Source organism: Enhydra lutris, unplaced genomic scaffold, assembly GCF_002288905.1.
Source record: "Enhydra lutris kenyoni isolate GAN:26980312 unplaced genomic scaffold, ASM228890v2 scaffoldscaffold1, whole genome shotgun sequence".
Lineage (NCBI taxonomy): Eukaryota > Metazoa > Chordata > Mammalia > Carnivora > Mustelidae > Enhydra > Enhydra lutris.
The window spans coordinates 17804282-17828174 of record NW_019154085.1 but is presented as its reverse complement, the minus strand read 5'-3'; the positions used below and the strand labels follow the sequence as shown (position 1 = coordinate 17828174).

The window sequence follows — 23893 nt, the reverse complement described above, 5'->3', positions numbered from 1 at the left end:
TTCCCACATTGTTTCTTTACTTTTTTTTTTTTTTTTTTTTTTTTTTGTCTTGCTCCCTGAAGAACAATTTATAATCCTGAAAAATAGTGCCTCTAACTTCTGGTGATTATCGGGACTGAAAATGTGACTAACCACACACTTGTTCCTTCCTCTAATTCAAAATTCATTTCAAAGTTTATGTCCTCTGGAGCTTTAAATTTTAACAAAAAAGTAATAATTACTATTGGCTTTCATAAGACTAAGCCATCAATATGAGAACTATATTTTTGAGACTTTCCCTATATTTAAACTTCCAATTGTTGGGGCACCTGGGTGGCTCAAGCAGTTAAGGGTCTGCCTTTGACCCGGGTCATGACCTTGGGATCCTGGGATCCAGCCCCACAATGGGGCTCCTTGCTCAGCAGGCAGTCTTTTCCTCCCTCTTTCTCTGCCCCTCCCCCTGCTTGTGCTCAGGTGCCCCCCCTTTCTAAAATAAATAACATCTTTAAAAAAAAACAAACTCCCAATAGTTTTCATCAGTCGACTTGCAACAATATAGAATTACTCCCCTTAAATATAGTTACATAAGGACAAATTTAGAAGCCAGTATGAATTCCATAGACCCTGCATTTAAAAATTAATTGATGACACTCAAACATTATTTAGGAAGAGCTCTGGAATATATTAGGTGAAAACAGCAAAGCATAATAAATTTTTGTGTAAGAAAGAGAGAACTCAGGATATAAATTTATAATTATATTTCCACAGAAAAACTCTGAAATGAAACCCAGGAAGTAATAAAATCGGTTATGGCAAAAATGAAGTGGTGAGACATGGGGATGGGGAGGGTAGCGAGAGTGACATTTGTCACCGTGTACTTATCACGTTATGGTTTATGAATCTTCTGAATTTTTTCCACTAAAAATAGCAGCTAGATTAAAATTCAAAGTAGGAGACATTAGAAAGGGGAGAAACAAAATTTGGACGATGGGTTCTGGCACAGGAGCCTGCCCCAGAATCATGGAGAAGAAGGAGCACAGAGGAAGTCCATATCCTCAGAAGCACCATCTACATTGTTTGCAACTAAACTGACTTCAGCATCCCTTCTGGGTGACTGTATAGTGAGAAGCAAACTGAAGTCAAAACTGGAGTTGTTTTTTTCTTCAAAATCTGAAGTGCTGCTTGCCCTCCGGACCTGGGTCCTCCTAAACAATTTTACTTCAAACCACCACAGGCCTGAGAACAGACAGACCGTCCGCCACCTGACAGCCCCAAGTGGCTTCCTGGCATCAAAACAGATGAGCCAGGCTACAGAGGACTTACTGACTTCTCGGAAAGAATTTTGGCTTGCTGCTGGAGAGGACCTCACTGCGGGAGGCATGGCTCCCGACGGCACACGAGTTCACAGTTCAAAGTGACCTCACCTCCTGCTCAAGCTCTTTTTTAAAACTATCCCTTGGACTCAGCCCAGTTGCATCGCTCCACACTTATGCCATCCTCCCGGACTCCTGACCCCAGGGCTGTCTGCAACAGTATCACCCACCAAATGTCTATTTCTGGGAGCTGGCAATTCCCTTCATCTAGGACCCTGTTATATCCTATCCTGCCTTCAAACTCCAAGTAACAAGCCCTGTGATTGCAAAGCTATGCTAGTAAACATGCAATCATTAAGATAAATAACGAGATCAAAAACTGGCATCTGAACCATATCTCCCAAATTCAGCCCCTAAGACGATGGTCAAGGACAAACTTGAGCTCCACCTGGAGAGATAGATAGTTTCTGTTTAGACCGAGAAGAACATGGATGACATTCACAGAGGGAAGAGAAGCACATAAAAAAAAAATCCACATGCGATCATAAACAATATACTTTCAAGGCTATCACTTGAAATATACCCTCTAATACTATTGCGCTGACATGTTTAATTTTCCATTTACAAGACTGGCCCTTTCTATGCGTAGTGCTACAGATCTCCACTGATTCTTGTGAGCTCCTGCCTGCTACCATACATTCCTCATCCCACGCCTTCACTACACCAGCCCAATGTTCTAAAGCTACTTCATCACGAGACTTTTCATAGCCCCCACCAACCACTCATTCTTTGCCTATCAACCTTAGACCCACACGTTTAAAGCCAAAGGCCAAGCAACCTGTCTTCCCCAAAGTCATCCCAAAACAAGCAATATTTACATTCAATTCTCAGAAAGAGTAACGCAGAGTTTAAATGCCCACAGTTGTGGGGCCTGGCATCCATAGACCTTCCACAATCCTCCCACTACATGCATATCCTACTGACATAGCTGAGCTTTCTTACTGGTGAAGGTTAACCAGCCCAGAAACACTCCAGCTCACTTCAACACTCCCATTACATCAAGCTCCTGAGATTTCAAACAACTGTTCTAATTAGGGGATCCTCTGGATAGGACTTGTACCTACCCTCACTGCTAAACGCCATTGGCATTTTTTGCTCAATCGTAACACGTGTGCTTTTGGTCTTCGTACAGCTCACAAAAAAACTAAAAGAATTATGCTTAGGATCCCAATTTTGCCTGAAGCCATGTACTTCGGGATCGGGCTTTTCTTAAGGCCCTTATAACAAAAATCAATGTCAACTGTACCTGGTGTTGCCCAATAAAAATTGGATTCCCATTCAGTCTTGCTCACACTGGGGCTTCCTAAGACTGTATATCAGTCTCAAGCACCATTCCCGTCAACTTTACTTTGGCAAGGGCATTGACTGACGTGACCCTATTGCCATTCCCTGTTATGTGGAACAGGTCGTTGGGAGTTGCAGGCTTTTCAACCAGGGTCACCGTCATCAACAGACAAAATCAAATCAGAGAGAACTATCAACAAGTGTCCAAGACTTTATCTAATTTTGACTAAATTTTGAGGCATTGCACCTATGAAACACAGGTCAAGACTCTGTGTCGTGCAAATCCTTAACTTATTTTCATGGCTGGCTAAGAACCAGCTTCCAAACTAGGCTAATTTTACTAATAGGAATGTTAGTGATCAATTTCCTCCTTGTTTGCCTCTTAAAAGACTGCAATAATGCAGTTCCCGACTATTATACATAATATATTTTATTTTATTGTGGTAAGAACATTTAACATGAGATCTACCCTCTTAACTGATCGTTAGCATATAACATCGTATTATTGTCTCAGAGCACAACGTCGCACAGCAGATTTACAGAAGATATTCACCTTGCAGATCTACCAGGCCTAACATATCTCCCATAATTCCACTGTAGCACCTTGAGAAGCCCACGCACCACAGGGCCAATAACATTAGCTATATTTTCTTAATCATATAATTTCCATGCTGCGGAATTTGAAGGCTTCTGACCCAGGGAAACCACCCACCCAGGATTAACTAATTCCGAGAGATAACAAACAAACTGCTGACTAGCAAAGCTTTGATACATAAGCAAACCAACCCGAGTCCATTCCCCCAACCTGGATCCATTAATCGGACCTCAAAAGCCCAGGATTCAATTCCCTGCCCTAATCACTACTGGGCAAAGTACCAGACAACTGGAGACCATCCTACAGCCCAGAGTCCACAGAAACAATTCAAACTTTCCAATTACAGCTTGTACGCCTTACTTTGCTTAGCCTTCCTTCCCGAGAAGAAATCTCCATTAAGGCCCCGTCCTGCAGTCTCCTTACCCCCTCTCTCTGCTAATCAGACTCTTTCCCCAGCGGCCTTCCTAGCAGGCCTGCCATTTGTTTCTAAGGGACCGTGAGTATAATGAAAATATTTTCATTCACGGCAATCACTTTCATGTCCCTGTCTCTTACGGTTTCTCCTCAAAACAAGTCAGGGAACATTATTAGAACAATTGGTGCAGACAGCGTGTCGCTTCACACCAGAAAGGGATGCTATCTCCAGGAACTGCCTGGGCTCACCAACTAAACTCAGCAGCCACGCTCACTGCCTAAAGGGCACCACTGGTGTTGACACGCTTGCTGCTTGATGGCTACTGAACTATGTTGTTTTTATCAGGGATTGCCATGATTTCCCAGCCTAAAATAGGAGAGCTCAACACAGCCGAGCCCTCCCTGAGCTATCGCGTCGAGAGTCATTTGCCCAGGTGCCCGCAAAGCTTCCGCCATAGGGTGTCTCCTACCACACCACACAGAATGCCTCCGAGAGTGCCCACTAGACTACAGCACCAGGTCTGGAAGCGTACCAGGTTCTTTTTTTTTTTTTTTTAACCACAGTGGGATGAACATAAAATTCATTAGCAGGAGAAGTTTGGAAAATGCACAAACATGTGGAATTAAACCACAGCTCCAGAACAACCAATGAATCAAAAAGGAAATAAAAATGAAAACCAAAAAAGTACCTTGAAACAAAAAAAAATAATAAAACCACAACAAAGTTTATAGGATAAAGCAGAAGCAGTGCTCAAAGTAATGTTTCACTGAAAAATTACACTAAGAGGGGCACCTGGGTGGCTCAGTGGTGGGTTCAAGCCTCTGCCTTCTGCTCAGGTCATGATCCCAGAGTCCTGGGATGAAGCCGAGTTGGGCTCTCTGCTCAGTGGGGAGCCTGCTTCCTCCTCTCTCTCTGCCTGCCTCTCCACCTACTTGAGGTCTCTGTCAAATAAATAAATAAAATCTTTTAAAAAAGAAAGAAAGAAAGAAAGATTACACAAAGAATGCAGAAAGATCTGAGGTAACAATTGAACATGAACCACAGGGAACAACAGACAGAACTACTGACGTCACCGAAAATTAGCAAGTAAGTAGAAAATAATAAAGTCAGCAGAAATCAAAGAAATACACAATGGAAAGATAAAAGAAAAGATCAGTGATAAAGGGTTCCCTTTAATAAAGATAAACAAAATTGACAATTTTCGTTAGACTGACAGACAAAAAATGGAAGACTCCGTTTACTATAATCTGGAGTGAAGGACAGCACACTTCAGTTCCTACCACAGACGGACAAAGCAGCAGAAGAGATGACTGTAACAATTCCATGCCCACAACAGGACAGCCTCCAAGAAGTGGTTAGGTCCCATGATTCTGCGATTCTGTGTCTCCTTGACCTTGCTTTGTTCACTCCTTCCCGACAAATCTGCATTCAGGCTCCGTCCGGCGGGGCCCCATCCCCCTCTGCCTACTGACCTTGCAGGCTGCTTCCCTCCTGGCCCTGCCCACCGGCCTCCTCCTCTGTTTTCGGGGACCAAGAACAGAATACGAACTTCTTCCTTCAGGCCAATCTTTTTCCTGTGTTCCTCTCTCTTTCTGCCCAAAACAACATCAGGCCATGTAGGTGGGACGACGGGCCTGCAGGCATGTGGATCCCCACACGGGACAGAGGACACTCGGCCAGGATGGCTCCGACGCACAGACGGGACCCAAGGGCAGCGGCTGCCCCCTGAAGGGAAACCCTGCTTGGGGCGCCCTTGCTGCTGGAGGGCTGCCGCGCGGTGCTGACTACGGTCGCGTGTGGCCACGACGTCCCACACTAACACTGGGGAGCTCGAAAGTGGGGCCCCCTAAGTGGCCTCAAAGATGTGGTGAAGAGCACCGAGCCCCGCAGAGCCCCACACTGGACCCAGAGGAGCCCCAAATGCGGCGCGTGTGGTGCCCAGAGGGGGCCGCCAAAGAACGCAGATGGGGCTGAGGACAGCGTCGCGGTGCGCTCGGGCTGCACGCTGTGGCCACGACGAGCCTCCGCAGAGAGAAAGGATATTCCATGACTTGTTAGGATGGTGAGGCAGGCATGACTCGGGTCATAGCAATAGATAGAGGGACCCTCCAACTGGGACTTCACTTAGGGGAAACAGCAACCCTCACTCCAGCTACAGCACGGGTCAGTGGGAATTATGGCTAAATAGCAGGTTTCAGGATAGTTGATGGAAAATACTACGAGGTAACTAAGCAGGGTTCTGGTTAAAGCCGAGGTACCAAGGTACGATGCTGCCTCAGAACCACTCAGGGGCACACGTGCGGGGCCGTGGACCACGCTGCTCAGGGAGCCACACAGCGCGGAGGAGCGATGTCGCCCATGACGTCCAGCGGCAGCAGGTCACGATGACCCTGCTAAAGGAAAGGAGCATTCAATGACCTTGTTCAACAAGGGAATGCAGACTTTCTTCAGGACCCCAGCACTAGATATAGGGACCCCATTACTGGGACTCCTCAGTGCAGGACTGACTAGGACCAGCTCCAAATACAGCATGGTGAGTGCGCATTTGTGACTCGGGGAGAGACTGGGCTCAGCTCAAAACCCAGTCTCGGCCACTGTGACTACAAAATTGGAACTAATAAATGAGTTTCCTTTAGCAGCTGAGGCTGTGGCAATTTGTTACACAGCAATGAAAACTAATACAGTAATCATGTGAAATCAACGATTTTATTTATGGCATAAAATACAGAAATATACGGTCTTGATAAATAGTTGAAAATTGATCTATGGAACTATATCAAACCTTAAAATTTCTATAACTCAATGCAGAAATCCAGAGAGTAAAAGGCAACTTACAGAAAGAGACAAAATAATTGCAAATCCTACACTGAATTCGGGAATTTCTATCCAGCATATTTCAGGAAATCCTACAACTCAACAAGAGAAAAACAAATAACCCGATTAAAATAAAGGCAGAGAATTCAATAGACATTTCTCCAAAAAGGGAATAAATATGATTAACAAGTATATGAAAATGTTTCACATCACTAATCATCAAGGAAATGCATGGGAATGCATCAAGGAAATCACAACCCCGATGATGTAACACCTCACATGTATCTAATGTCCCTTACCAAAGGAACAGAAAATGACAATCCGTTGCAGGCTGCAGTGGGAGGAGATGAAGAAGTTGGAACAGTAGACCTATTGTGTGAATGTACTTTACCCAAATACTTTACCCATGCAAACAGGAAACAGTAGGGAATTACTCAAAAATATAAGAAGAGAGGATACCATATGATCCAGTAATCCCACTTGTGATTTCATCCAAAATTACTCAGAGGAGAATCTTTTTTTTTTAAGATTTTATTTATTTATTTGACAGATATCACAAGTAGGCAGAGAGGCAGGCAGAGAGAGAGGAGGAAGCAGGCTCCCTGCTGAGCAGAGAGCCCGAGGCAGGGCTTGATCCCAGGACCCCGGGACCACGACCTGAGCCAAATGCAGAGGCTTAACCCACTGAACCACCCAGGTGCCCCTGAGAGGAGAATCTTAAGGAGATAGTTGGACCCCCATTTTCATCACATTATTCACTCTTGCCCTGTGGTAGAACCAATCCTCATGTTCATTGCTAAATGAACGGATGGAGAAAATAGGATATATACGTACAATGGAATACTCTGCAGCCTTAAGGAAAAAATTCTTTCACATGCTACTACATGAACGGATTCAAGGATATCATACTAAGAGAAATAGGCCAGTCTCAGAAATGACAAATACTATATGATCCCACTTGTTTGAACTATCTAAAGTACTCAAAAGTCATTAAAAAAAAAAAAAGTAGAATCGCAGTTCCCAAAGTCTAGGGGAAGAGAGGGGAGACATTAGTGTATTGGTTACACAATTTCAAAACTGGAAAATAAAAAAGACTTAAGGAAATGTTTAAGACAAAGTGAAAACACTGAACACTAAGTATACACTCAAAAATGACTAAGATAATAGTTGGGAAAATATTTTTTACACACAATATCCTCAATGGCATAAATGCTGCAGCTCAGAGGAACTTGAAGGGTCTCTTTGTTGAGCTCTGTGCCTTGGCTCACCTTCTAGGAGAAGCAACAATGAAGCAAATTGCTTGTTATCCGAAGATTCAGGACTGATGGGAAGATCTTTCCACTCCTGGAGACCAGGTTTTACATGGCCAGGAACCATCGCTCTATCCTGCTGAGTGACCACACTGTTCAAACTCTCCAATCATAGTCTGCACCCCCTTGGTTACCTTGCTTAGTGCAGTTTTTTTTGTTTGTTTGTTTTTGTTTTTGTTTTTTAGTCTTTCAGGTAAGCTCTGCACCAACATAAGGCCTGAATTCAGGATCCCAGAACAAGAGTCATAAGCTGGGTGCCTGGGTGGCTCAGTTGGTTAGGCAACTGCCTTCGGCTCAGGTCATGATCCTGGAGTCCCAGGATCGAGTCCTGCATTGGGCTCCCAGCTCCATGGGGAGTCTGCTTCTCCCTTTGACCTTCTCCCCTCTCATGCTCTCTCTCTCTCTCTCTCTCATTCACTCTCTCTCTCTCAAATAAATAAATAAAATCTTTAAAAAAAAAAGTCACAAGCTCTACCAATGGAGCCATCCAAGAATCCCCTTGCTTAACCCATTTCTGCCTGAGGAAAAGTCCAATAATACTCTCACCTGCAGTTTCTGGCCACCATCCATCCCTGATCCAGCGCACCTGCTGATCATGCAGACTGCTACCCCAGGGGCCCTTCTGGTCACCCATGTCAAATAATTCTAGGACCCTGTGAGTATAAAAAAATATTTTCCTTTATAACAATCCTTTTTATATCTGTGCGTGTGAGTATCTGCAAAACCAAGTCCAGGGAACCTTATTAGAACAACTGGTACAGCCACCAGAACGATTCACAAGGCAGAGGAGGATACATCCTCCGGCTGCTTGAGCTCATCAACAGGACCCAGGAAACCTAGCAACCACCTATGGGACACCACTGCTTGTTGGCATGTTTGCTGCTTCGCTGCGACTGCATTCTGTTGTTTTCGTCCAATACAGCCAAGATTTCTCAGCCTAAAATCTGTGCTCCCGGCAAGAGCCGTCATACAGAGTGCGGTCTTCAGAGCCCGCCCCAAGCCGCCGGGGAGAGCAGATTGTACTGCCCGACCCGGACTGCCCCGACGGCGCCTGGGATGCTAGACTGTCAAGGCTGGAATCGATCCAGTTCCGTTCTCCCCACAGGGAATGAGTGTGGACTCAAAAAGTGAAGAATTCACAAAGCTGTGGAAATTGAAACATGACACGAGAACAATCAATGGTCCAGCAAGGAAGTCAAAGGGAACTAAAAACTAATCTTGAACAGAAAAAAGATGAAAACTACATATAACAAAGCGTGAGATGCAGCAAATTCAGTTGTCAGAGGACACTTGTACTGAGCACATTACATGAAGCTTAGAGAGAGATCCCAAATAGCATCCAAACTTTAACCTCAGGGAAGAGGCCTGAGAACAAACCGCTAAATCAAAAATTAACTGTAGAAGGAAATAATATGGATGGAAATAAAATGAAGGATAGAGGGACAACAGAAAGATCAACACAACTCTTTGCTTTCTAAAGATTTACTTATTTTATAGAGACAGCACAAGCCAAGGAAGGGACAGACCGAGAGGGGAGAAGAGTCCTACCTATGGAGAACCCGCAATGAGTGCAGAGACTGATCTCATGACCATCCTAAAACCTTGAGATTATGATCCTAGAAAAACCAAGAGGTGACTGCTTAACGAACCATGCCACGGAGATACCCCAAAATGAGACTTCCCTTTTTAAAAAGACAAGCAAAATTGACATGTTTTAGTTAGACTACCATACAGAAGTAGGGAGGAATCCAATTAACAAAATCAGAAGCAAAAGAGGAGACATTACAAGTATTACCATAGATATATCCAGCCTGTCCCGCCCGCTGCCTTTTTCTCAGGGACCCTGAGCAGAATAGGAACTTCATCCTTCAGGCCAATCTTTTTCCTGTCTGTGTTCCTCTCTCTTTCTGCCCCAAAAAAAACGCAGACAAGGTAGGTAGGAAAATGGGCCTACAGCCATGTTGACCCCCCACACAGGGCCAAGGACACACGCCCCGGGCAGCTTGGGCACACAAAAAGGACCCAAGGGCAGCCGCAGCTGCCACCCCCACTGAAGGAAAACCCTACTTGTGGCTCCCTTGCTGCTGGAGGGCTGCCACACTGTGCCAACTACGGTCGCGTGTGGTCACGACGTCCCACACTAACACTGGGGAGATTGGAATGCGGGGTCCCCTAAGTGACCTCAAAGATGCGGTGAAGAGCCCTGAGCCCCGCAGAGCCCTGCACGGGACCAGACGAGTGCCAAACACGGCCACATGCAGGGCCGCGCAGGGCCGCCAAGGAGCACTGATGGGGCTGAGGACAGCACTGCGGTGCGCTCTGGCCACTCGCTGTGGCCAAGAGGAGCCTCCGCAAAATAAAGGATATTCCAGGACGCCTCTTAGGATGGTAAGGCAGGCATGACAAGGGTCGTAGCAATAGAGAGATGGACCCCTCCAACTGGAACTTCACTTCGGGGACACAGCGCCATTCACTCCAACGACTGCGCGGGCCAGTGCGAATAATTTCTAGAGTGGACAGTGGAAGGAACATACGCAGAAGAAACTAATGGGGATGCTGGTTAGGGTGACCACACAGGATTCTTGCTGACGAAAGCCCAGAGGGATCAGGCAGCACCCGGGGAAGGATGGCCATCCTACGTGGATAAGTAGGATGTCCCTGATGGAAAGACGAGGTTCTGGCTCAGCTCACCAAGCAGAACTCTTCCTAAAACTGATTGACAAGGAGGGTCACAGATAACCCTTGGAGAAAGCTCGGGAGCCTGACTGAGGTATGAGAAAGGAGAAATGGGGGAGGCCCATGGCCAGTACTCAGGCAAAAGTTCTAGGGAGTGAAGGACTGCTGGGCAGGTAAGACACTGTGTGCAGTGCCACCTGTGGTCCCCTGCCCTCTGTGCACAGTGTACACGTTAGTGATGCGTGCAGAGCAGCGGAACGGTGTCACAAACAGTGCCACTTTACCGAAAACAGTCACTGACACTCATTCAGATGGTGAGACACGCTTTACAAGGGACCTTGGCAATAAGTATAGGGAACTGTGACCTTGGGATTCCTGAATTGGGAAGAGACTGGCTCAGCTCTAAATACAGCCTGAGCAGTTGTCACTATGGAATTTCATGTAATACATGAGTTTCTTTAGGCGCTGAGTTTGTGCCATTTCAGGGTAATAAAAAAAGTTCCAGTAATCAGTTAGAGATAAATTATTATAGTTACTAGACAAGAAGTACACAAATATTACTCTTACAATTTTTTTAAAGATTTATATGACAGAGAAAACGTGAGAGAGGAAACGCAAGCATGAGGAGTGGAAGACAGAGAAGCAGACTTCCCGAAGAGCCAGGAGCCCGATGTGGGGCTTGATCCCAGGACCCTGAGATCATGACCTGAGCCAAAGGCAAATGCTTAACAAATGAGCCACTCAGGTGCCTTATCCTCACAAATTTTTTAAATATTGACCTATGATAGTCGATCAACCTTTAAGACTCTTGCACGTCATTGCCTGCATCAACAGAGTAAGGGGCAAAATACAGAAAAGGAGAACATAATTACGAATCAAATATCTGATAAAGAGTTTCCTACTCAGCATAACTTAGGAGCTTCTACAACTCAACCAGATAAAAAAACAAATAGCCCCATTAATATGGACAGAAGATTCAACAGACATTTCTCTAAAGAAGGTATACAAATTCCAACTAGCATATGAATGACGCCCAGCATCTCTAATCATCAGGCAAATGCATCTCAAAACCACAGCGATACCTTATCTCACAGTATCAGAAGAGCCATTATCAAAAAACAAAGGGAAAAAAGCGGCTCTCTTCCTGGCACTGGCACTAAGCGCAGAAGTGACGACCCTCTGTTACTAGGCATCATGACTGTGCTGAGACCTTTGGTGGAGCCCAATATCATTAAGGAGAAGACCAAGAAGTTCATCAGGCACCAGTCAGACCAATATGTCAAATTAAGTGCAACTGTCAGAGACCCGGAGGCATTGAGAGCGCAGTGCGAGGAGATTCAAGAGCCAGAGCTTCATGCCCTATGTAGGTTTTGGCACCAACAAGGAAACAAAGGTACAAGTTGCCCAGTGGCATCCGGAAGTTCCTAGTGCACAACGTCAAGGAGCTAGAGTGTGGCTGATGTGCAACAAATTTCCCTGTGCAGGGATTGCCGTGGTGGAAAGAGCAGCCCTGAGGCCATGAGAGTCACTGACACAGCGCCACACTGCGCAGCAAAGAAAATGAAGAGACAGCTTGTTGTGACCATCATCTTTGTGTTAAAAAAACTATAAAACTACAAAAAAAAAAGGAACAAAAAATGACTATTGCTGGGGGAGATGGAATGGAAAGTTAAGAACATAAGACACTGTTGGTGTGAATGTGAGTTGTGTACCCTCCTTCATAAAAACAGTATAGAAATTACCCAAAAAATATGCAAAGAGAGAATATCACACAATCCAGGAATCCCACTTGTGGTATTAACCAGAACTACTAAGGTAGAGTTAGAAACCCATTTGGACCACTATGTTCGTTGCTGAATTGTTCAAATCCGCAAGAGATGGAGCTGTCCCAAAAGAAATCACTAGGAGAATGGAGAAGGAAATAGGTGCATACATACAGCGCCATACTCTGAGGCCTTCAGGAAAACAACAACAAAAACTATTCAGATACTGTGGCATGAACGCACATCAAGGACATTTTACTCAGTAAAATAACCCTGTCACAGAAAAGATAAATCTGTTTCCCCCATTTCTTTAAAGCATGGTACCACTGGTAGGTTCGCCAGTGCGAGGAATAACGTCAGGACAAAACGGTAACACAACATGGTTTCCTACACGGAGCCACGGTCAGAGGAAAGTACACTCGATGAGCGATGCACATAGGGACTCTGCAGTTGGGCTCCACATGGAGTGGGGGAGGAGACAAGACTCACTCTGAATATGGCAAGAACAAATGTGCAATTGTTTCGGTGATTTTTCCTTATTTGTCCATGTGAGCAATTGTACCAAAGAGCAGAGGAAGACAGTGGATCGATCCAAACTCCTAAGGGGAAACATCAAGGATAAAGAGGTTTCTGGATGAGCATCCTCTGTGGACCCTTGTAGAGGACAGGTCGACGTGGTGTGAAATCATGGGCAGATGGTGAGGATGACACACACGGTCACATGTCCGAGCGATCAGCAGTGGAGGGTACAGGTTCTGGGGAAACACACTCAACAACGTGGGAGTGGCAGCTCCATTTGACAACGATGTGCACGGAGTCTAAGAAAAGGTTCAAGGCTGAGCTGGTATGGTGAACAAAGAATTCACCTCCCCAAAATGCGCCTGGAAAGGCCTGGAAGCTTGGTGAGAGGTCCGGGCAGAGGTGCGGCCGCAGTAAGGCACTGAGGCAGGGGCTGACCTCTGTACCGAGGTACGATGCCGCCTCAGAACCGCTCCACGGCGCACCGCGGGGCCGTGGACCTCACAGCTCACGGAGCCGCGCACAGTGCGGAGGAGCGATGTCGCCCGCCTTGTCCTGCGGCAGCTGAGGGAAAGGAGCATTCAATGACCTTCTTGCAAGGGACTGCAGACGTTCCTCGGGACCCCAGCATAAGATTTAGGGACCCTCCTGCTCGGATATCTCAGTGCGGGACTGACTGGAACCAACTCCAAATACAACGTAGGACGTGTGTAAGGACAGGAGCCCGTGCGGACTATGTGGCGAGATTACTAAGAGGGAACGTCACAGTAAAGGGGGCTTCGGGCCAAACCGCCTACCGTGAGGCTTGCAGAGACAGAAGGGCGTGGCCGAGTGTCACCTGCCGGACGCAGACGCCCGAGGATCCTGATCGCATAACCAGCGCGCTCAGATGGGACGTTTTAATGCAAACCATTTAGTAGGGCTCCTTTATATGTGGTTTACAAATGAGTGCATACATGAGCCCTACGTGATATTTTAGAAACCTGAGTAAGTGTACTGAGGTATGGAACAGTTATCTCCAATGACTACCTGGTATAGAGCTTCAGTACGGTAAGAAGAACCATCCCAATTTGGTGTCACCTACTGAACCCAGGTGCTGTGCGAAGTAGGGGACATGCAGAGCTGAGGGATGGGGCAGGGAAGGCCCCAAGGTAATGCCAGGTCAGGAGCCTGGATTCAGAGCTGCAGGGAATTCCACAGTTACTTGGCATGCAAGGACCGCAATGAAGAGAAGGAAGTGTGAGGACACCTGTTAAGATGGGCTTTGCTCAGGTCCTTCGCAATACATAAAGGGCCCCGTGTGCCTGGGATTTACAACTGGGAAAGAGACTGGGCTCACCTCTCAATAGATCTTGTGCAATTCTGACCACACATTTTCTACAAGTACATGGGTTTCATTTAAGCCACTGAGTTTGTTGCAATTTGTGTGTGTGTGTGTGTGTGTGTGTGTGTGTGTGTGTGTGTTTGGTAATACTGATATATACTATATATCATAGTATATATACTATATTTCACATTGATATATTGGTATATATTGGATATATTTTTCACTATATACTATATTTCACATGTAGATTTCACATTGGTTACTGTCATTTTTTTTATAATTTTTTTTTAATTTATTTATTTGACAGACAGAGATCACAAGCAGGCAGAGAGGCAGGCAGAGAGAGAGGAGGAAGCAGGCTCCTCACCAAGCAGAGAGCCCGATGCGGGGCTCGATCCCAGGACCCCGAGATCATGACCTGAGCCGAAGGCAGCGGCTTAATCCACTGAGGCACCCAGGCGCCCCTACTGTCATATGACAGTAACCAATGTGAAATCAATCAGTCTATTTATTACACAACCAATACACAAACATTGTACTTACGAATTATGAACAATAGTGACGACAACAGATTTGAAACATCTCACGGCCAAGGAAGCAATCACTGCAGTAAAGGCAACTCACAGAACGGGAATTATCGTGACAAAATCAATCATGAGCACACACACACGTGCACACTAAAGAAAACGCATCGTAAGGTTTATGAGATGCAGCAAACGCAGTTCTCAGAGGACATTTCTACTGAAAACTACTAATAAAGATCTCTAATAACAACATAACTTTAGTGTGAGAAAAGAATAGGGAGAACAACGTATAAATCAAAAATTGTCTATACGAAGGAAATAATACAGATGGAGAACTCGAGGATCTATAGACCCAAGCACAATAGAAAGGCCAATGAACACAGGTTCCCTTGAACAAAGATAAACGAAATTGACAATTTTCGTTATATGAACCAAGAGAAAATGACGGAGGCCTCCATTCAGTACAATCTGGAACGAAGACGGGTCCTTCAACTCCTACCACGGAAGGACAAAGCAGCAAAAGAGACGACTATAACAATTCCGCACCCACAACAGGACAGCCTCTAGGAGGCGGTTAGATCCTAACTTTGAGCCTCTCCTTGACCTTGCTTTGACAAATCCACCATCCAAGCTCAGTCACGCAGGGACCTCTGTCCCCCGCCTGCTGACATCGCAGCCTGCTTCCCCTCTGGCCCTGCTCGCCAGCCGCCTCCACGTTTTCGGAGTCCGCAAGCGGAATAGAAACTTCTTCCTTCAGGCCAATATTTTTCCTGTCTGTGTTCCTCTCTCTTTCTGCCACAAAAAACCGGCAGGTCATGCAGGTGGGACAACGGGCCTGCAGGCGTGTGGATCTCCTCACAGGGCTGAGGACACAAGCCCGGACCGCTCAGAAGCACAGACAGGACCCAAGGGCAATGGTCCCCCCCTGAACAGAAACCCTGCTTGTGGCACCCTTGGTGTTGGAGGGCTCCCACGCTGTGCTGACTACAGTCGCGTGTGGCCCCTTTGGAGAGCTCAGAGAGTTGGGTCCCCCCCAAGCGACCTAAAGATGCGGTGAAGAGCGCCAAGCCCCACAGAACCCCGCACGGGACCCAGCCGACCCCAAACACGGCCCCGTGCGGTGCCATGAGGGGGCCACCAAGGAGCGCCGATGAAGCTGAGGAAGGCGTAGCGGTGCGGTAGAGCTGCGCGCTGTGGCCAAGAAGAGCCTCCACAGAAAGAAAGGATATTCCATGACACCTGTTAGGATGGTAAGGCAGGCCTGACAAAGATTGTAGCAATAGATAGATGGACCCCTCCAACTGGGACTTCATGTCGGGGACACAGCGCCATTCACTCCAACTACTGCGCGGGCCACTGCAAATAATTTCTAGAGTGGACGGTGGAAGGAACATACGCAGAAGGAACTAATGGGGATGCTGGTTAGGGAGACCACACAGGATTCTTGCTAACGAAAGCCCAGAGGGATCAGGCAGCACCTGGGGAAGGATGGCCATCCTGAGGGGATATGTTGGGTGTCCCCACATGGATAGACGGGGTTCTGGCTGAGCTCACCAAGCAGAACCCTTCCTAAAACCGATTGACAAGGAGGTGCACAGATGACCCTCGGAGAAAGCTCGGGAGCCTGACTGAGGCATGGGACAGGAGCATTGGTGTCATGGGGGAAGCCCACGTCCTATGAGAAGCATGTGTTCCAGGGAAACTAAGGATTGCTGTGCACATAGGATACCACGGAGAGTGTGACGCAGGGTGCCCTGTCCTGAGCGCACAGTGCACTCGTTAGTGATACGTGCAGAGCGGCAGAACTCTGTCACATACAGTGCCACTTTACCGAAAACAAATAGTCCCTGACACTTGTTCAGATGGTGAGACACGCCTTAAGGGACATTGCCAATAAGTATACGTTACTGTGACTTTGGGATTCCTGAAATGGGGAGAGACTGGCTCAGCTCCAAATACAGCCTGGGCAACTGTATTTGATGCAGTACATGAGTTTCCTCCTGCCGCTGAGTTTGTGCCATTTCAGGGCAATAAAAGTTACAGTAATCAGTTAGAAATCAATCGTTATATTTATTACACAAGAAATACACAAATTTACCCTTACAATTTTTTAAAAAACATTTCATTTATTTGAGAGAGAGAGAGAGACTGTGAGAGAGGGAACACAAGCATGGGGAGTGGAAGAGAGGGAAGGAAGCTTCCCACAGAGCCAAGAGCCCAATGTGGGGCTTGTTCCTAGGACCCTGGGATCGAGACCTGAGCCGAAGGCAGATGCTTAATAAATGAGCCACTCAGCTGCCTTACCCTTACGAATGTTTTTTTTAAAAACTGAGCTATGATACTCGATCAACCTTTAAGACTCTTGCACGTCATTGCCTGCATCAACAGAGAAGGGGCAAAATACAGGAAAGGAGAACATAATTACAAATCAGATATCTGACAGAGTTTCCTACTCAGCATAATTCAGGAGCCTCTACAACTCAACAAGATCAAATAGCCTCATTAATAAGGGTAGAAGATTCAACAGACATTTCTCTAAGAAGGTATACAAATTGCCAACTAGCATATGAATGACGCCCAGCATCACTAATCATCAGGCAAATGCATATCAAAACCACAGTGATACCTTTTCTCACAGTATCAGAAGAGCCAGTATCAAAACAAACAAACAAACAAAGCAGCTCTCTTTGCCCTCCCCACCCCCCCACCCCACCCCCGCTGGTGCTGGGTATGGAGGTGGCAGCCCTGTGTTACTGGGCATCACAGCTGCCCTCAGACCTTTGGTGGAGCCCAAGGTCATTAAGAAGAGGACCAAGAAGTTCATCGGGCACCAGTCAGACCAAATGTCAAAAAGAAGCGCAACTGGCAGAGACCCAGGGGCATTGAGAGCGCGGTGCGCGGGAGATTCAAGGGCCAGAGCTCTATGCTCTACGTTGGTTTTGGGACCAAGAAGAAAACAAAGTACAAGCTGCTCAGGGGCATCCGGAAGTTCCTAGTCCACGTCGAGGAGCTTGAAGTGCTGCTGCTGTGCCACAAATCTCCCTGTGCAGTGACTGCTCACGACATCTCCTCCAAGAACTGCACAGCCGTGGTGGAAAGAGCAGCCCAGAGACCATCAGCATCACCGACGCAGCGCCACACTGCGCAGCAAAGAAAATGAAGAGACAGCTTGTTGTGCCCGTCATCTTCGTGTTAAAAAAAAAAAAACTATAATACCAGAAAAAAAGAACAAAACATGACTATTGCTGGGGGAGATGGAACGGAGAGTTAAGAACACAAGATGTTGTTGGTGTGAATGTGAGTTGTGTGCCCTCCTTGATAAAAACAGTATAGAAGTTACTCAAAAAATATGCAAAGAGAGAATATCACACGATCCAAGAATCCCACTTGTGGTATTACCAGAACTACTAAAGGTAGTGTTAGAAACACAATGGACCACTACGTTCATTGATAATTTGTTCAAATCCGCAAGAGATAGAGCTATCCCAAAAGAAATCGTTAGAAGAATGGAGAAGGAAATAGGTGCATACATACAGCGCCATACTCTGAGGCCTTCAGGAAAACAACAACAACAACAAAAACCTTTCAGATACTATGGCATGAACGCACATCAAGGACATTTTACTCAGTAAAATAATCCTGTCACAGGAAAGATAAATCTGTTTCCCCACTTCTTTAAAGCATGGTACCACCGGTAGGTTCGCCAGCACAGGGAATGGCCTCAGGATATAGCAGTAACGTGACATGGTTTCCTACACAGAGTCACGGTCAGAGGAAAGTACACTTGATGATCGATGCACATAGGGACTCTGCAATGGGGCTTAACATGGGGGGACAGTCAAGACTCACTCTGAATATGGCAAGAACAAATGTGCAATTGTTTCGGTGATTTTTTCCTTATTTGTCCATGTGAGCAATTGTACCAAAGAGCAAAGGAAGACAGTGGATCGATCGAAACTCCTAAGGGGAAACATCAAGGATAAAGAGGTTTCTGGATGAGCGTCCTCTGTGGACTCTTGTAGAAGACAGGTTGACGTGATGAGAATTCATGGGCAGATGATGTGGATGATACCTGCGGTCACATGTCCGAGCGATCAGCAGTGGAGGGTGCAGGTTCTGGGGAAACACACTCAACAACGTGGGAGTGGCAGCTCCATTTGACAAGGACGTGTGTGGTGTCTAAGAGAAGGTTCAAGGCCGACCTGGTATTGTGAACAAAGAATTCTCCTCCCCAAAATGCGCCTGGAAAGGCCTGGAAGCTTGGTGAGAGGTCCGGGCAGAGGTGCGGCCACAGTAAGGCACTGAGGCAGGGGCTGACCTCTGTACCGAGGTACGATGCCGCCTCAGAACCGCTCCACGGCGCACCGCGGGGCCGTGGACCTCACAGCTCACGGAGCCGCGCACAGTTTGGAGGAGCCATGTCGCCCGCCTTGTCCTGAGGCAGCGGGTCACAGCGACATTGCTAAAGGAAAAGAACATTCAATGATCTTCTTGGACAAGGGACTGCGGACATTCCTCAGGACCCAGCATAAGATCTAGGGACACTCCCGCTCGGACATCTCAGTGTGGGACTGACTGGAACCCACTACAAATACAACGTAGGACGTGTGTAAGGACACGAGGAGCCGTGCACACTATGCAGAGAGAATACTAAGAGGGAACGTCACAGTAAAGGGGGCTTCGGGCCAAACTGCCTACCGTGGGGCCTGCAGAGACAGAAGGGCGTGGCTGAGTGTCCCTGCGGGATGCAGACGCCCAAAGATCCTGATCGCATACCCAGCGCGCTCAGATGGGACGTTTTAATGAAAACCATTTAGTAGGGCTCCTTCATACGTGGTTTACAAACAAGTGCATACACGAGCCCTACGTGACCTTTTAGAAACCTGAGTAAGTGTACTGAGGTATGGAACCTTACCTTTGTCACCAATGAATACCTGGTATAGAGCTGTGGTACGGTAAGAACCATCCCGATTTGGTGTCACTTACGGAACCCAGGTATTGTGCAAAGTAGGAGATAGTACAGAGCTGAGGGATGGGGCAGGGAAGGCCCCAAGGTAATGCCAGGTCAGGAGCCTGGATTCAGAGCTGCAGGGAACTCCACAGCCACTTGGCATGCAAGGACTGCAATGAAGAAAAGGAAGTGTAAGTGAGTTGTGTGCCTGTTAAGATGGTAAGAAAGGCTTCGCAATGCATATAGGGACCCGTGCGCCTGGGATTTACAACTGCGGAAGGGACTGGGCTCACCTCCCAATAGATCCTGCGCAGTTCTGACCACACATCTTCTACAAGGACACGGGTTTCATTTAAGCCACTGGGTTTGTGGCAATTTGTGTGTTTGTGTGTAGATGTGTGTGTGTGTGTATGTTTGTTAATACTGGTATATACCACCAGTAATAAAAAATATGACAGTAATCAATGTGAAATCAATTAGTCTGTTTACGCACAACCACTACACAAACATTGTACTTAAGAATTATGAACAATAGACAAGTGTGACGACAACAGATTTAAAGCATCTGCACGGCCAAGGAAGCAATCACCGCAGTAAAGGCAACTCACAGAACGGGAGTTATCATGACAAAATCAATCATGAGCACACACACACGTGCACACTAAAGAAAACGCATAGTAAGGTTTATGAGACGCAGCAAACACAGTTCTCAGAGGACATTTCTACTGAAAACTACTACCCTTAGAATAAAGAAAGATCTCTAATAACAACATAACTTTAGTGTGAGAAAAGAATAGGGAGAACAACGTATTAATCAAAAATTGCCTATACGAAGGAAGTAATACAGATGGAGAACTCGAGGATCTGTAGATGAAAGCACAATAGAAAGGCCAATGGACACAGGTTCCCTTGAAGAAAGATAAACGAAATTGACAGTTTTCATTACATGAACCAAGAGAAAACGATGGAGGCCTCCATTCAGTACAATCTGGAACGAAGACGGGTCCTTCAACTCCTACCACGGAAGGACAAAGCAGCAAAAGAGACGACTATAACAATTCCGCACCCACAACAGGACAGCCTCTAAGACGCGGTTAGATGCTAACTTTGTGCCTCTCCTAGACCTTGCTTTGACAAATCTGCCATCTAAGCTCTGTCCCTCAGGGACCTCTGCCCCTCTGCCTGCTGATGTCGCAGCCTGCTTCCCCTCTGGCCCTGCTCACCAGCCGCCTCCACGTTTTCGGAGTCCACAAGCAGAATAGGAACTTCTTCCTTCAGGCCAATCTTTTTCCTGTGTTCCTCTCTCTTTCTGCCGCAAAAAACCGGCAGGTCATGCAGGTGAGACAACAGGACTGAAGATGTCTGGATCCCCTCACAGGGCCCAGGACACAAGCCCAGACCGCTTGGAAGCACAGATGGGACGCAAGGGCAATGGTCACCCCCTGAATGGAAACCCTGCTGGTGGCACCCTTGGTGCTGGAGGGCTCCCGCACTGTGCTGACTACAGTTGCATGTGGCCCCTGGGGAGCTCAGAAAGTGGGTCCCCCCAAGCGAATTAAGAGGTGCAGTGAAGAGCGCCACACCCCACGGAGCCCCGCAAGGAACCCAGCCAACCCCAAACACGGCCAGATGCGGTGTTATGAGGGGATCACCAAGGAGCGCTGATGAAGCTGAGGTAGGAGTAGCGGTGCGCTCGGGCTGCGCGCTGTGGCCAAGAGCCTCCGCAGAGAGAAAAGGATATTCCATGACACCTGTTAGGACAGTAAGGCAGGCATGACAAGGATCGTAGCAATAGATAGACGGACCCCTCCAACTGGGACTTCATGTCGGGAACACAGCATCATTCACTCTAACTCCTTCGCAGGCCAGTGCGAATAATTTCCAGAGTGGACAGTGTAAGGAACATACGCAGAAGAAATAATGGGGATGCTGGTTAGAGCGACCACAAAGGATTCTTGCTGACAAAAGCCCAGAGGGATCAGGCAGCACCTGGGGAAGGATGGCCATCCTGAGGGGATATGTTGGGTGTCCCCCACATGGATAGACGGAGTTCTGGCTGAGCTCACCAAGCAGAACCTTTCCTAAACTGATTGACAAGGAGGTGCACAGATGTCCCTCAGAGAAAGTTCAGGAACTGAACTGAGGTATGGGACAGGAGCATCGGTGTCATGGGGGAGGCCCCCATCCAATGCGCAGCACAAGTACCAGGTAACAAAGGGTTGCTGTGCACATAGGATACCACAGAGAGTGCAGCGCAGGGTGCCCTGTCTTGTGCTCACAGCGCACTCGTTAGTGATGCATGCAGAGCAGCGGAACTCTGTCGCAAACGGTGCCACTTCATGGAAAACAGTCATCGAAACTTGTTCAGATGGTGAGACATGCCTTATGAGGGACCTTGGCAGTAAGTATAGGGAACGATGACTTTGGGATCCCTGAAATTGGGAGAGACTGGCTCAGCCTTAAATACATCCTGGGCAATTGTGATGACAGAATTTGATGTAATACATGAGTTTCCTTCAGCTGCTGATTTTCTGCTATTTCAGGGCAATAAAAAATTACAGTAATCAGTTAGAAATCAATTGTTATATGTATTACAATGGAAATACATAAATATTACCCTTACACAATTTTTATAAAGATTTTATTTTTTTGACATAGAGACTGAGAGAGGGCACACAAGCATGGGGAGTGGAAGAGAGAGAAGGAGACTTCCCGCAGAGCCAGGAGCTCGATGTGGGGCCTGATCCCAGGACCCTGGGATCATGACCTGAGCCAAAGGCAGACGCTTAATGACTGAGCCACTAAGGTGTCCTACCATTACAAATTTTTTTAAAAACTAACCTATGATACTCAATCAACGTTTAGACCTGCATCAACAGAATACAGGGCAAAATACAGAAAAGGAGAACATAATTACAAATCAAATATCTGATAGTTTCCTACTCAGCATAACTTCTGAGCCTCTACAACTGAACGAGATAAAAAAAAAAATAGCCCATTAATATGGGCAGAAGATTCAACAGACATTTCTCTAAAGAAGGTATACAAATTGTCAATTAGCATATGAATGACGCCCAGCATCACTAATCATTAGGCAAATGCATATCAAAACCACAGTGATACCTTTTCTCACGGTCTCAGAAGAGCCAGTATCAAAACAAACAAACAAAGCAGCTCTCTTTGCCCCCCCCACTGGCGCTGGGTGTGGAGGTGGCAGCCCTGTGTTACTGGGCATCACGGCTGCCCTCAGACCTTTGGTGGAGCCCAAGGTCATTAAGAAGAGGACCAAGAAGTTCATCGGGCACCAGTCAGACCGAATGTCAAAAAGAAGCGCAACTGGCAGAGACCCAGAGGCATTAAGAGCGCGGTGCACGGGAGTTTCAAGGGCCAGAGCTCTATGCCCTACGTTGGTTTTGGGACCAAGAAGAAAACAAAGTACAAGCTGCTCAGGGACATCCGGAAGTGCCTAGTCCACGTCAAGGAGCTTAAAGTGCTGCTGCTGTGCCACAAATCTCCCTGTGCAGTGACTGCTCACGACGTCTCCTCCAAGAACTACAGAGCCATGGTGGAAAGAGCAGCCCAGAGACCATCAGCATCACCGACGCAGCGCCACACTGCGCAGCAAAGAAAATGAAGAGACAGCTTGTTGTGCCCGTCACCTTCGTGTTAAAAAACTATAAAACCTGGAAAAAAAAAAAGAACAAAAAATGACTATTGCTGGGGCTGATGGAATTGAGAGTTAAGAACACAAGACACTGTTGGTGTGAATGTGAGATGTGTACCCTCCTTCATAAAAACAGTATAGAAGTTACGAAAAGAAATGAAAAGAGAGAATATCACACGATCCAGGAATCCCACTTGTGGTATTAACCAGAACTACTAAAGGTAGTGTTAGAAACACATATGGACCACTACGTTCGTTGCTGAATTGTTCAAATCCACAAGAGATGGAGCTGTCCCAAAAGAAATCGCTAGAAGAATGGAGAAGGAAATAGGTGCGTACATACAGCGCCATACTCTGAGGCCTTCAGGAAAACAACAACAACAACAAAAACCTTTCAGATACTATGGCATGAACGCACATCAAGGACATTTTACTCAGAAAAATAACGCTGTCACAAGAAAGATAAATCTGTTTCCCCCATTTCTTTAAAGCATGGTACCACCGGTAGGTTCGCCAGTGCGAGGAATAACGTCAGGACAAAACGGTAACACAACATGGTTTCCTACACGGAGCCACGGTCAGAGGTAAGTACACTCGATGAGCGATGCACATAGGGACTCTGCAGTTGGGCTCCACACAGTGGGTGAGACAAGACTCACTCTGAATATGGCAAGAACAAATGTGCAATCGTTTCGGTGA

The 23893-nt window shown here is 46.8% G+C and overlaps 1 pseudogene; it reads left to right on the top strand.

Moving 5' to 3' along the window:
- The first annotated feature begins 22628 nt into the window (after positions 1 to 22628).
- LOC111138527 lies at positions 22629 to 23164 on the top strand (annotated as a pseudogene).
- The last annotated feature ends 729 nt before the right edge of the window (positions 23165 to 23893 follow it).